The sequence below is a fragment of the Salmo salar genome, chromosome ssa11 (assembly GCF_905237065.1).
Source record: "Salmo salar chromosome ssa11, Ssal_v3.1, whole genome shotgun sequence".
NCBI lineage: Eukaryota > Metazoa > Chordata > Actinopteri > Salmoniformes > Salmonidae > Salmo > Salmo salar.
This window is the reverse complement of record NC_059452.1, coordinates 88,303,286-88,315,937: the sequence shown is the minus strand read 5'-3', so window position 1 is coordinate 88,315,937 and position 12,652 is coordinate 88,303,286.

Below are 12,652 nucleotides of genomic sequence, written 5' to 3'. Positions count from 1 at the left end.
AAGGAGACACGTTCTGTCTCCTAGAGATTAACGTACTTTGGTGCGAAAAGTGCAAATCAATCCCAGAACAACAGCAAATGACCTTGTGAAGATTCTGGAGGAAACAGCTACAAAAGTATCTATATCCACAGTAAAATGAGTCCGATATCCACAGCAAGGAAGAAGCCACTGCTCTAAAACCGCCATAAAAAAGCCAGACTACGATTTGCAACTGCACATGGGGACAAAAATCGTACTTTTTGGAGAAATGTCCTCTGGTCTGATGAAACAAAAATAGAATTGTTTGGCCATAATGACCATCATTATATTTGGAGGAAAAAGGGGAGGGATTGCAAGCTGAAGAACACCATCCCAACCGTGAAGCAGCATCATGTTGTGGGGGTGCTTTGCTGCAGGAGGGACTGGTGCACTTCACAAAATAGATGGCATCATAAGGGAGGAAAATTATGTGGATATATTGAAGCAACATCTTAAGACATCAGTCAGGAAGTTAGAGCTCGGTCGCAAATGGGTCTTCCAAATGGACAATGACCCCAAGCATACTTCCAAAGTTGGAAAAATGGCTTAAGGACAACAAAGTCAAGGTATTGGAGTGGCCATCACAAAGCCCTGACCTCAATCCTATAGAAGATCTGTGGGCAGAACTGAAAAAGCGTGAGCGAGCAAGGAGGCCTACAAACCTGACTCAGTTACACCAGCTCTGTCAGGAGGAATGGGCCAATATTCACTCAGCTTGTGGAAGGCTACCCAAAACGTTTGACCTAAGTTAAACAATTTAAAGGCAATGCTACCAAATGCTAATTGAGTGTATGTAAACGTCTGACCCACTGGGAATGTGATGAAAGAAATAAAAGCTGAAATAAATCATTCTCTCTACTTTTATTCTGACATTTCCCATTCTTAAAATAAAGTGGTGCTCCTATCTGACCTAAGACAGGGAATTTTTACTTGGATTAAATGTCAGGAATTGTGAAAAACTGAGTTTAAATGTATTTGGCTAAGGTGTATGTAAACCTCCGAATTCAACTGTATACTGTCTTGTGTTGGGATGTCTACTTCTTCAAACATCCACTAGTTCAAACTGCTTAATATTGTCCCTTAACATCCCCACTGAGCCTGAATGAGGCTCCTCCCATTTTTATCTTTCATAAAATCCATCGTACAGTTCCAGTCCCCGCCTACCACCAGCGTCCTCTCAGGAGCTACCTGTAAGACTTCCTAAGACAACCAAACAGACGCCCCCTCTCTCTCTCCATGTGTTAGGTGCATACACATTTATAAGGACAAAACCCCCTATACACCTCCTTTGAGGAGCTAATTTTTACTGCCAGACCTGTTGCAAAAAGGACTTCCACCCCTGCATGAACATTTGTTCCATAGCTTAGCACACTTGGCCCTTTCCACCAGAGCCCCCAATCAACTTCATTCACCACATCAGTATGCGTCTCTTGCAGAAACAACACCTGTACTTTTTGGGGTTTTATATATTCACCCAACAGACTCCTCTTTCCCGCATCTGGCACCATTTATATTAAGCGAGCCTACCCTAAGAGTCTCCATAATGTGTGGAGTGGTAGAAAAGCCAGCAAAGAAAGAGACCAATAGCAAAAGCTCAAAAAGCCCCAGTGCCAGAAAAAACTATTAATCTAAACAACGTAAGGTCAACCCTTATGCACGGTTGTGACTCACTTTCTCAACCTAAAGCGTTTCATGGGTGAGAGGAAACAATGGCCCTCATTTTTCATAGCGTATTGTTCTGATCTTACAAAGTTTCCTGGATTGCAAAAAAAAGCTTCAAGATGAACATTTTCCCGTCGACCTTGACAGTTCCCTCACCAGGTACTTTGACCCCTCTGCCTGACTGGCTGTCAGCTCTGGACCCATTGATGAGGAGTCTGAAAAGAAAGCCTCCTCATCATCCTCTTCCGCAGACTCACCTTCCTCCTCCTCCTCATCTCCATCTCCCATCCTGACCACCCGCCCTTTCTCTCTAGTCGGGGTCCCCCCCCCCCCCAGCACCCGGCAAAGGTTCCTTTGTGCCTTTGACCACTCCATCCTCTCCCCCCCCATCACCCGGCAAAGGTTCCTTAGTGCTTTTGACCACACCAGTCTCTCCCCTCTCCCCTCCCACCTCTTTTCTTCTCCCCCTTTTTCCTCTTCCAGTTGATACCCTCCTCCACTGGCTCTAGTCGTTTGCCCTTCCCCACTATACTCTCCTCATCCACTAGCATAACCTGACTAGGCCCAGCCTCATCTACGCCACCATCCATGACATGACTAGACCCAGCCTCAGCTACACCACCATCCACAGCATGACTAGACCCAGCCTCAGCTACACCAACATCTATAGCATGACTAGACCCAGCCTCAGTTACACTACCATCTGTAGCCTGACTAAACCCAGCCTTATCTAAACCACCATCCATAGCTTGACTAGACAGCCTCATCTACACCACCATCTATAGCATGACTAGGTCTAGCCTCTGCTGGCTGCATCTCATGGCCCCCTGCACATTGACCTCGATTTCCCCCACTGGCGCTTGTACCCTCACCTTGTGAGCACTCAAAGCTCTTATGCCCCAAATCCCGACACTCAAAGCACCATAGACTATCTGTGCTGACAAACCCTGTGTAGAGCCCTTCCCATGCCTAACTTTAAAATGCATATTTAATTGTTGCTAATTGTTATTCAGAAACATGAACACTTGCTTCCAGAACAAAACAACATACTTAACGGCATCTGTCTGAAAACCTGCCGACAGTACACGAAAACAGCTAGCAAACTTACCAAACTGACTCAGCTCTTTCCGAATTTGATCATTCGCAATAAACAGAGGCAGATTTGCATCTACCACCCTGATCGAATGAGTCGAAATAGGAGAAATCGGTACAAACACATCCCTTACAAATATTTCACTAACAATCACCCTACCCACCAAATGTACACTTTTCATGAATACAACCACAGCTTTATTCATTCAGGATGCGGAATGTATAAGTTCAGCTCCTACCTGTTTGCCGACCACAAGCAGAACCTCCTCCACCTTAACTCCAATCTCAGGAACACAACTGAATCCATGCCGTAATGACAGCATCTCCTCCGCGCTAGGCTGCGAAGCCATCGTTCACACCTACTGTGATGGTCCAGGCCTAAACCACACAAAAACAATACTAGACACTATGGAACACAAAGCTTTTACTATCTAATCCTGGAATATACAAGGTCTGAGGTCATCTGACTTTGGCCTAAATTTATCTCAACAGAGAAAAATGTCCTCATGTGCTACCTATATCCCCCATTAGAATCCCCATACTTTAACGATGACAGCTTCTCCATCCTAGAGGGGGAGATCAACAATTTCCAGGCTCAGGGACATGTACTAGTTTGTGGCGACCTAAATACCAGAACTGGACAAGAACCCGACACCCTCAGCATACAGGGGGGAAAACACCTACCTGGAGGTGACATCATTCCCTCCCCCATATGCCCCCCTAGACACGTTCTACATCATTTCATTTTAATGCAGTCTAGACAGATGAGGATTTATTATGGAGGGACCTACCTTTCAGGTCTTTTCTCAGTAACTCAATGTCTCTTCTGCCCCTAATCTTGACAGCTCTCTTGTGGGGTACATTTGCCTCATAATCCTCATTGTTGATCTGGATTGTCACTTTGCTGTTGTCTCTCACAGCCTCCTCCAGGTTGTAGTTGGTGAAAATGTCAGAAGACACCATTGTCCCACTGTGGTTTTGGTACTGCCACTCCACCAGGCTGCTCACCAGGAAAGCTTCCTGTCTGTAGTTCTCTGCCCTCTCCATAACCAACAAAAACGAGTCACAACTTCTGCAGCTCTGCTGGGTATGTACATAGTCAATGGTAGGCTCCGAGGGGACTCCTATGGTAGGTACACCTATATCTCATCTCCTGGCAGTAGTACTGTAGTCTACTTTATCACTGACCTCAACCCAGAGTCTCTTTGAGCGTTCAGTCAGTCCACTGACACCCCTATCAGATCACAGCAAAATCACACTCTACTTGAACAGAGCTATGCTCAGTCATAAGGCATCAAAGCCAAAGGAACTAAATAATATTAAGAAATGCTATAGATGGAAGAAAAATAGTGTAGAAATCTACCAAAAACAATTAGGCAACAACAAATTTCTTCTAGAAATGTTCTTGGACTAAAGGTTTCACTGTAATAGTGAAGGTGCAAACTTGGCAGTAGAAAACCTAAACAGTTTGACCTCTCAGCTTCACTATCAAATCTAGAAATGTAAGTCAAACAACATAAGAAAATTACCAACACTGACAAATGGTTTGATGAAGAATGCAAAAACATAAGAAAGAAATTGAGAAATCTATCCAACCAAAACATAGACACCCAGAAAACCTGAGCCTATGCCTTCACTATGATGAATCACTAAAACAATATGTGACGTAGAAGTCCGTCACTGGCCGCGGGCAGCATTTGGTACTTTAACGCACGCACACATTCATCACTCCTCCCTACTCCGTTATCAGATAAGTTAACAATGTGGGTCGACACACAAGTTAACGTCTCTATCTTAGTACATACATTTCACACTTACTTCAGTAACCAGTTAGGGTATAAAGAAATAAAGACAGGTGTTCATATTTAATATAAGCAATATTTAGTATACTTACACAGCAATGGATGAGGGGCTGTCCAACGTCTACAAGGGCTTGAAGGAAGCGCTGCTGGTGAAGTTTGACATCTCCCCGGAGACCTACCGTCAACGCTTTAGAGCTGCATCGACGCCATCGGGTGAGTCACCGACAGAGACGTACCACCGCCTCAAGGGTCTCTACCGACGATGCGTTCGACCAGAGGAGAAGACACAGGACGAGATCGGTGAGGTCATCATCCTCGAGCAACTTCTACTAGTTCTACCACACGACATTCGAACCTGGGTTCGAGAGCACGAGCCCAAGGACGGGCTTATGGCGGCCAAGCTTGCGCTGCGGTACCTTAATGCACGTAAAGGGGGCCCACCACGACCTGCAGCACCCGCTCCAAGGAGTCTCCGAGACACAAGGGACATCAGAGATACCCGAGATGGTGGAGGTAACTCTGGGGGTTATGTGTCTGGGAGGAGGGAGGTAAGGGATCATGCAGTTCGCTCTGATGGGAGGGGTCTGACCTGTTTTTACTGCCGACAGCAGGGGCACAAGGCTTCAATGTGTCCGCTACGTAAATCCAAGCTCTCAGGTTACTGTTATGTGCCCAGAGAGGGGGATGGTGTTCAGAATAGACAGACTGGGGAAGGGTCAGTCTTGCTACCTGTAAAAGTGAAGCAGTTCCCTGTCGTTGATCAGAAAATGTAATGTACCTGTTAATGACATTGATTACGGTCACCAGACACTGATCCAATGTGTCCATGGTGACCAGTCACAGCAGCCCACAGCTGAACTCACAGTGGAGATTCAGGGTCAGAAATACCTCCTCAAAGTTGGGGTAATGGAGAAGCTACCTTTTGAGATGATTTTGGGGAGGGATGTGCCTGTACTCTCTGATCTGTTGGGAAGTGTGGGGGGTCAGCTATATGAGCAGTCAGTTTGCCAGTCTGATGTTCAGGTGTCATGTTCAGTTGTCACTCGTGCCCAGGCCAAAGCTGGTTTACAACCTCTGCCTGACTTGTGTGATAGTCTGTGTGAGGGGAGAACCAAAGGGCCCAGAAAGTCACGCCGCAAGCGGCGTCTTGAGAAGTATGTGGGAACCCCTGTACCTGTTGCTGATGTGTCTGGGTTAGAAGTGCAATGGGAAGTTCCACAAAATTTTGCTACACTGCAGAAGTCTGATGAAACCTTGAAAGGTTTATTTGATAAGGCCTTAGCTGGGGACAGCCAATCTTCATGTGGGGGAATATACACAGTAGACAACCACATACTGTACCTTGGGTCAGAAGCAGATAGCAGGAAGTTAGTGGTGCCATCTACATGTAGACCACTTGTTCTCAACCTTGCACATACAGTTCCATGGGCAGGCCATCTAGGGCAACATAAGACCTATCTTAGGCTAGGCTCCCGTTTCTTTTGGCCCTCCATGTATACTGATGTACAAACATGCTGCAAAACATGCCCCACGTGCCAGAAAACCAGTGCTGTCCGTAGGTCTGACCGGGCTCCTCTATGTTCACTGCCAGTTATCTCTACCCCATTCAAGAGAATTGCAATGGACATTGTTGGACCCTTGGAGAAGAGTAGTGCAGGTTACCAGTATATATTGGTGATCTGTGACTATGCCACCCGGTTCCCAGAAGCCTTCCCACTCCGTTCCATAACCACTCCAAAAATAATCAGTGCTCTTGTTCAGCTCTTTTCTCGTGTAGGAATCCCTGATGAAATCCTGACGGACCAAGGCACAAACTTCACTTCACGACTGATGGTTCAACTCCACCGACAGCTGGGCATTAAAGGCTTGAGGACCACTCCCTACCATCCCCAAACGGATGGGCTCGTAGAGAGATTCACTCAAACGCTCAAGAACATGCTGAGGAAGTTTGTGGCTGACACTGGTAAAGACTGGGATAAGTGGTTACCCTTTCTGCTTTTTGCTTACAGGGAGGTGCCTCAGGCATCGACAGGTTTCTCGCCATTCGAACTCCTCTATGGATGGCCAGTGCAGGGACAACTGAACCTGCTGAAGAAGTGCTGGGAAGGTTCCCCAGTAGCTACCTCAGGACAGGGGATTGTCCAGTACGTTCTCCAGATGCGAGACAGGCTGGAGCGGTACCGAGAGGAAGCTAGGGCAAAACTTCAGAAGGCCCAGAAGCGAGGTTATGACCAGCACGCTCGCCACAGAGAGTTTAAGCCAGGACAGAAAGTCCTGCTCCTCCTTCCCTCGTCTACCAGCAAGCTCCTTGCGCAGTGGCAAGGGCCGTACCTAATCGGGAGGAAGATGGGTCCGGTGACCTACGAGGTGCTGCACCCGGACAAGGGTAAGGAGAAGCAAACCTACCATGTGAACCTCCTCAAGGCCTGGGAGGAGAAAGAGGAACTCTCCAAGGTAAAATCCTTTCTGGTCCGCAGAGTAGAAGAAGAGGACGAATCAGATGGGGTCACAGAGGCATGGAAAGGACGAGCAGAGGTCATATTGGCTCACCTAGAAGACACGCAAGATGAGCTGAAGCAGCTGTTTGGCAAGTATCCGGCCCTCTTCAGTCAGAGGCCAGGAAGAACCAAAGTCCTGGAACACGTCATTCGTTTGAAGCCTGGCCAGAACCCTGTCCGCCAGCATCCTTACCGTGTGCCTGAGAGGCTGGTGGTAGCCCTCAAAGAAGAGGTCCACACCATGATAGAGATGGATGTTGTCGAGCCATCATCAAGTGAATGGAGCAGCCCTATTGTCATTGTCCCAAAGAAGGATGGCTCTTTGCGTGTCTGCTTGGACTTCCGTAAGGTGAATGCCATCTCCCAGTTTGATGCCTACCCCATGCCCCGCATTGACGACTTACTGGAGAGAATCGGTAGAGCTCATTACATCACCACATTGGATCTCTGCAAAGGGTACTGGCAGGTGCCCCTGGACGAACAATCCAAGGCCTACACTGCGTTCCGGACACCGATGGGCCTGTTCCAGTTCAAGGTCATGCCGTTTGGCCTTCATGGGGCCCCTGCGACTTTCCAGAGGCTGATGGACAAGGTCCTCCAGGACTGTGATGATTACTGTGCTGCTTACTTGGACGACGTGGTGATCTACAGCCACTCCTGGGAGAAGCACATACAGCATCTTAGCAGAGTCCTGGGGAAGATCCATGATGTAGGCCTCACGCTTAACCTCCTGAAGTGTGAGTGGGCAAAACAGGAGACAAAGTACCTGGGTTACCAGCTGGGTAAGGGTGAAGTTCGACCTCAGGTGGACAAAGTGGAGTCCATCAGGAACAGCCCTCAACCCAGAACCAAGACACAGGTGAAGTCCTTCCTAGGTCTGGCAGGATGGTACCGGAGATTCATTCCGCAGTTTTCGACCATCGCTGTCCCTCTGACCAACCTCACTTCAAAGGTGGCCAGCAACCCTGTGAAGTGGACTGAGGAGTGTGAGGAAGCCTTCATGATACTGAAAAAAACGACTGTGCTCATTCCCTGTTCTCCAGACCCCTGATTTTCAGAAGAGGTTTCTTGTGCAGGTGGATGCTTCGGCTGTGGGAATTGGAGCTGAACTGGCCCAAGGGGAGCCAGGAGAAGAGCTTCCTGTACTGTACCTGAGTCGGAAGCTGTTGCCGAGGGAAACCAGGTATTCAACAATCGAGAAGGAGTGCCTGGCTATAAAGTGGGCCCTAGATAGCCTCCGTTACTACCTTCTTGGGAGGGAATTTGACCTGCACACAGACCACAGAGCACTGACCTGGATCCAGACCATGAAGGACCGGAATTCTCGTGTGACCAGGTGGTATCTGGAGCTCCAGCCTTTCAGGTTCTGTGTCCGTCATAAGGCAGGAAAAGAAAATGTCACGGCAGACTACCTATCCAGGCTCCCGAACCTGGTCGCTTCAGGAGAGGAGGAAGGTAATGTGACGTAGAAGTCTGTCACTGGCCGCGGGCAGCATTTGGTACTTTAACGCACGCACACATTCATCACTCCTCCCTGCTCCGTTATCAGATAAGTTAACAATGTGGGTCGACACACAAGTTAACGTATCTATCTTAGTACATACATTTCACACTTACTTCAGTAACCAGTTAGGGTATAAAGAAATAAAGACAGGTGTTCATATTTAATATAAGCAATATTTAGTATACTTATCGATGTTATGGATGAGCGCGGTTGTTTGTTCTGTTCCTCTCTCTCTCCATCTCTATAGCTTACGGGTAAGCTGGATAAGGACCCGAGCTAAGGGAATTGGGCTTACTTTGTAGTGCCTGTCCGGAATGGCTCATTAATGTAAATGGGAATACTGGAAGACACTGTCAGTAGTGATGTCATTTTGTAAATGTTATATTGTGATGTTCCATAAACGTGTTGCAATGTATATATTTTGGTATGTTTAGATAAATGGAAACTGTAGGTTGAATAGGTAATTGCTTAATTAATTAGTGTTAATTGTTCTGAGGGGAGGGGCTACCCCTACAAAAGGAGCCTCTCTTTCAGTTCATAGAGAGGCATTTTTGGATTGAGCTGTGGGTGGGGCAGCATTGTTTTTAAGCTGTCCCATAAGGTATATGTTTGATGGCAGTACTGTTGTTTTTGTTCCGGAATCACTATGTAAATAAACACCTTTGCACAGAAGAACTTTTGCGGCTCCGCCATCTTTTTATTTTTTATAGAGGTTAGGTTTTCCAGTTTAGCCTTCTGGCCTACTCTACGTGACACAATACAGAAATACACTACGGGAAAAGAAGGAACAGCATGTCAGAAATCAGCTCAATGTAACTGAAGAATCCATAGAATCTAACCACTTCTGGGAAAACTCTAAACAAACAACAACACAAAGAGTTAACTATCCAAAATGGAGATGGATGAACCACTTCTCCAATCTTTTGGGCTCTATAACAAAGAATAAACAGAAAACACATATACATGATCAAATACAAATCTTGGAATGAACAATTAAAGACTACCAGAACCCACTGGATTCTCCAATAACATTGAATGAACTGCAGGACAAAATACAAGCCCTCCAACCCAAAAAGGCCTTTGGGGTTAATGAAATCCTAAATTGAATGATCAAATATACAGACCACAAATTCCAATTAGCTATACTTAAACTCTTTAACATCATCCTCAACTCTGGCATCTTCCCTAATACAGTGAGGGAAAAAAGTATTTGATCCTCTGCTGATTTTGTACGTTTGCCCACTGACAAAGAAATGATCAGTCTATAATTTTAATGGTAGGTTTATTTGAACAGTGAGAGACAGAATAACAACAACAAAATCCAGAAAAACGCATGTCAAAAATGTTATAAATTGATTTGCATTTTAATGAGGGAAATAAGTATTTGACCCCCTCTCAATCAGAAAGATTTCTGGCTCCCAGGTGTCTTTTATACAGGTAACGAGCTGAGATTAGGAGCACACTCTTAAAGGGAGTGCTCCTAATCTCAGTTTGTTACCTGTAAAAAAGACACCTGTCCACAGAAGCAATCAATCAATCAGATTCCAAACTCTCCACCATGGCCAAGACCAAAGAGCTCTCCAAGGATGTCAGGGACAAGATTGTAGACCTACACAAGGCTGGAATGGGCTACAAGACCATGGTCAAGCAGCTTGGTGAGAAGCTGACAAGTTGGTGCGATTATTCGCAAATGGAAGAAACACAAAAGAACTGTCAATCTCCCTCGGCCTGGGGCTCCATGCAAGATCTCACCTCGTGGAGTTGCAATGATCATGAGAATAGTGGGGAATCAGCCCAGAACTACACGGGAGGATCTTGTCAATGATCTCAAGGCAGCTGGGACCATAGTCACCAAGAAAACAATTGGTAACACACTACGCCGTGAAGGACTGAAATCCTGCAGCGCCCGCAAGGTCCCCCTGCTCAAGAAAGCACACATACATGCCTGTCTGAAGTTTGCCAATGAACATCTGAATGATTTCAGAGGACAACTGGGTAAAAGTGTTGTGGTCAGATGAGACCAAAATTGAGCTCTTTGGCATCAACTCAACTTGCCATGTTTGGAGGAGGAGGAATGCTGCCTATGACCCCAAGAACACCATCCCCACCGTCAAACATGGAGGTGGAAACATTATGCTTTGGGGGTGTTTTTCTGCTAAGGGGACAGGGACTTCAACCGCATCAAAGGTACGATGGATGGGGCCATGTACCGTCAAATCTTGGGTGAAAACCTCCTTCCCTCAGCCAGGGCATTGAAAATGGGTCGTGGATGGGTATTCCAGCATAACAATGACCCAAACCACACGGCCAAGGCAACAAAGGAGTGGCTTAAGAAGAAGCACATTAACCTCTTGGGGCTAGGTGGGACGCTAGCGTGCCACCCGTGGTGCACTCCATCAACAGCAGGTGCATTTCAAGAGCGGCAAATTTGAATCCAAATAAATGTCAAAATTCAAATTTTTCAAAAATACAACTATTTTACACCATTTGAAAGATAAACATCTCCTTAATCTAACCACGTTTTACGATTTCAAAAAGGTTTTACGGCGAAAGCATAAATTTAGAGTATGTTAGGACAGTACATTTACAAGAGTTGTGTGTAATGTTTTGTCAATTCAAAGACAGGGTCACCAAAACCATAAAACCAGCTAAAATGATGCACTAACCTTTTACAATCTCCATCAGATGACTCTCCTAGGACATTATGTTAGGCAATGCATGCATTTTTAGTTCTATCAAGTTCATATTTATATCCAAAAACAGCGTTTTACTATGGCATTGATGTTGAGGAAATCGTTTCCCTCCAATAACCGGCAGTCAAGTCAGCGTCACAAATTAAATAATTAAAATTAGAAAACATTGGTAAAATATTATATTGTCATTTAAAGAATTATAGATTTACATCTCTTGAACGCAATCAACTTGCCAGATTTAAAAATAACCTTACTGGGAAATCACACTTTGCAATAATCTGAGCACTGCGCCCAGAAAAATACGCGTTGCGATACAGACTAGACGTCATGTTGGGGAGATCTAAAATCGAAAATACTATGTAAATAATCCATTACCTTTGATTCTCTTCATCAGATGTCACTTCCAGGTATCACAGGTCCATAACGAATGTAGTTTTGTTCAAAAAAGCTCATCATTTATGTCCAAAAATCTCCGTCTCGTTAGCACATGATGTAAGCCAGCCGGACTTCTCGTCATGAACGAGGGGAAAAAATATATTTCCGTTCGTTCAAACATGTCAAACGTTGTATAGCATAAATCATTAGGGCCTTTTTAACCAGAACATGAATAATATTCAAGGTGGACGAATGCATACTCTTTTATAACGTATTGGAACGAGGGTACCCAACATGAACTCGCGCGCCAGGTGTCTAATGGGACATCATCGTTCCATGGCTCTTGTTCGGTCAGATCTCCCTCCAGAAGACTCAAAACACTTTGTAAAGGCTGGTGACATCTAGTGGAAGCAATAGGAAGTGCCAAAATATTCCTCAGCCCCTGTGTTTTTCAATGGGATAGGTTTAAAGTCAATACAACACATCAGGTATCCACTTCCTGTCAGAAAATGTCTCAGGGTTTTGCCTGCCAAATGAGTTCTGTTATACTCACAGACACCATTCAAACAGTTTTAGAAACTTTAGAGTGTTTTCTATCCATATATAATAAGTATATGCATATTCTAGTTACTGGGTAGGATTAGTAACCAGATTAAATCGGGTACATTTTTTTTATCCAGACGTGCAAATGCTGCCCCCTTGACCCAACAGGTTAAGGTCCTGGAGTGGCCTAGCCAGTCTCCAGACCTTAATCCCATAGAAAATCTGTGGAGGGAGCTGAAGGTTCGAGTTGCCAAACGTCGGCCTCGAAACCTTAATGACTTGCAGAAGATCTGCAAAGAGGAGTGGGACAAAATCCCTCCTGAGATGTGTGCAAACCTGGTGGCCAACTACAAGAAACGTCTGACCTCTGTGATTGCCAACAAGGGTTTTGCCACCAAGTACTAAGTCATGTTTGCAGAGGGGTCAAATACTTATTTCCCTCATTAAAATGCAAATCATTTTAGA